The sequence below is a fragment of the Macrobrachium rosenbergii genome, chromosome 26 (genome assembly GCF_040412425.1).
Source record: "Macrobrachium rosenbergii isolate ZJJX-2024 chromosome 26, ASM4041242v1, whole genome shotgun sequence".
NCBI lineage: Eukaryota > Metazoa > Arthropoda > Malacostraca > Decapoda > Palaemonidae > Macrobrachium > Macrobrachium rosenbergii.
In genome coordinates, this window is record NC_089766.1 from 2,828,508 (window position 1) to 2,831,007 (window position 2,500).

General features: G+C 33.2%; 1 protein-coding gene across 2 annotated transcripts in view; it reads right to left on the minus strand.

Annotated features, from left to right (window-relative positions):
- The window catches only part of LOC136852907 (uncharacterized), a 54,489-nt gene that overhangs the window by 26,448 nt on the left and 25,541 nt on the right, over positions 1 to 2,500 (minus strand). The gene's annotated exons all lie outside the window — the stretch shown is intronic.

Below are 2,500 nucleotides of genomic sequence, written 5' to 3' on the forward strand. Positions count from 1 at the left end.
ATAATAATCCATTATTATTATTATTATTATTATTATTATTCAAACAGGCGACAAAGACCAACGCCTGACAAAGGCCAACGCATTAAAATTACAGTGACAAAAGAAATAAGGAAGCCATGCAACAAAGCATTCGGAAAAAACAGAAAAAAAAGGGAACATCCCATATTTTACCAAAATTGTCATATGTATATGACCTCCTCCTCCTCCCTCCTCCTCCTCCTCCTCCTCCTCCTCCAACCCCCACGATTTCCCAGATTAGTGTCATGAACACAGGATACGAACGCAGTCGCCTGTGACAAGGGATACGGCACCACGCCCGCGACTTATCCGATTACGTGCATTTGACTCCGGCGTGGGTGTGGGTGTCTGCGAAACATTGCACTGCCGGATAATGTGGTTTAAAAGAAAAAAAAAAAGAGAAGATTCTGCCGAATGCAGTAATTATGATTGTCTTTAAATAATGATTAGAAATAAATAAAAATAAATAAAACAGTTTTGCAACCAGTATTTTGTGATTTTCGATGTATGCAATTACCTGTCTGACGGATTTTTTATTTTAAGAATCATATCTTTTTGTGTCATGGACCCCATGAATATTTTTATGAATCATGAACTTCATATTTCAGAGAATTATTCTGTATATTCGTCGATTCCATATCTTTAAAAATTAAGAATACAGATGTTTGTAATTTATAAGCCCCTTGTATTTAAAAAAATGTATTGAAGTATAGCTGTACGAATCACTTGCAATTTTCAGATAAAATAAGTAAAATACATCTAATAAAATAGTTGAGTTTAATTTGTAGTTCTCGCAAAAATAACGGAAGAATACATTGAAAAATTACAATAAAATAACGGAAAAATACATTAAAAATTACAGTAAAATAACGGAAAAATACATAAAAAAATTACAATAAAATAACGGAAAAATACATTAAAAAATTCAATAAAATAACGGAAAAATACATAAAAATTACAATAAAATAACGGAAAAATACATTAATACAATAAAATAACGGAAAAATACATTAAAAAATTCAATAACGGAAACATACATTAAAAAATTCAATAAAACAACGGAAAAATACATAAAAAATTACAATAAAATAACAGAAAAATACATTAAAAAATTCAATAAAACAACGGAAAAATACGTTAAAAATTACAATAAAACACCGGAAAAATACATTAAAAAATTACAATAAAATAACGGAAAAATGCATTACAAATTTCAACATCTTTTTGTACCACCCAGATAGAATAATGAACAAATCGTGTGAACTACCCCATTAGACCCTCATAAAATCCAAGACCATACGAAGAATGCTGGCATGGTCGAGGACCCCTAATAACATAACAGGACAGATAAGACGATACGGATGATACGCGTGTGCGCGCGCGCTCTCATGCGCGCACGGAAGACCGTGTCACCATCTGTATGGTGATTCAGCGGATGGGGAGTTGCGTGTTGCATGATGCCATTGGCCGTGATGGTGAAGTGGGTGTGAAAGTGAGTGGTATTACTGGAGGGGGAGGAGGGGAGGGGAAGGGGAGGAGGAGGGAGGGGGAGGGGGGGGAGTGAGAGTAAGGGGTAGGGAATGGTAGGAGGAAAATTGGTGTTGAATTTTTTAAATGACATTGTAAGGGTATGAAGGGGATGGGGGACAAACATATAGGAAGGGGATTATAGGAGTGGGTGGTGGTAGGGAAGGGGGTGAGGAAAGGGGGAGGGGGAGGTGAGAATAAGAGAAAATAGTGCTGGATTTTTAAAATATTATTTTAAGGGTACGAAAGGGGAAAATAAACATATAGGAAGGGGATATATAGGAGGGGGTGGGGGTGGAGGATGGGATGGGAGAATAAGGATAGGAGAGGAAGTGGAGGGGAGGGGAGGGGGAGCAATTGATGCGTGTTATGGTAACTTACCATAAGAATGAGTAGGTCGTCTGCAATATTATAAGGTCTATTCCTATGTCCATTATTATTATTATTATTATTATTATTATTATTATTATTATTATTATTATTATTATTAAGCAATTCAAGCGTGCATACCAAAGCATTTATCATAAAAATGACAGGCAGTTATTTTTTTTTATTAATTTTTATATAATTACTTGGTCTTGAATGACGTCTAAATGATTGGCCAATCAATAAGGAGTGTAAGATTCGTGAAACTTTCAGTGATTGGAATGTGATTGGAATAAGAGTGATTGGGATTGATTATGTTTATGATTTAATAATATGTAAATTATTAGAAATATATTTAGGCGTCATGGTTTTAATTCTATTGTCATATGTCGTTAAATATTTCGTAAGAATTCATTCCTCAAATGCAGTTGATTTTATCGATTAATTCTCTCTCTCTCTCTCTCTCTCTCTCTCTCTCTCTCTCTCTCTCTCTATATATATATATATATATATATATATATATATATATATATATATATATATATATATATATATATATATATATATATATATATATATATATATATAT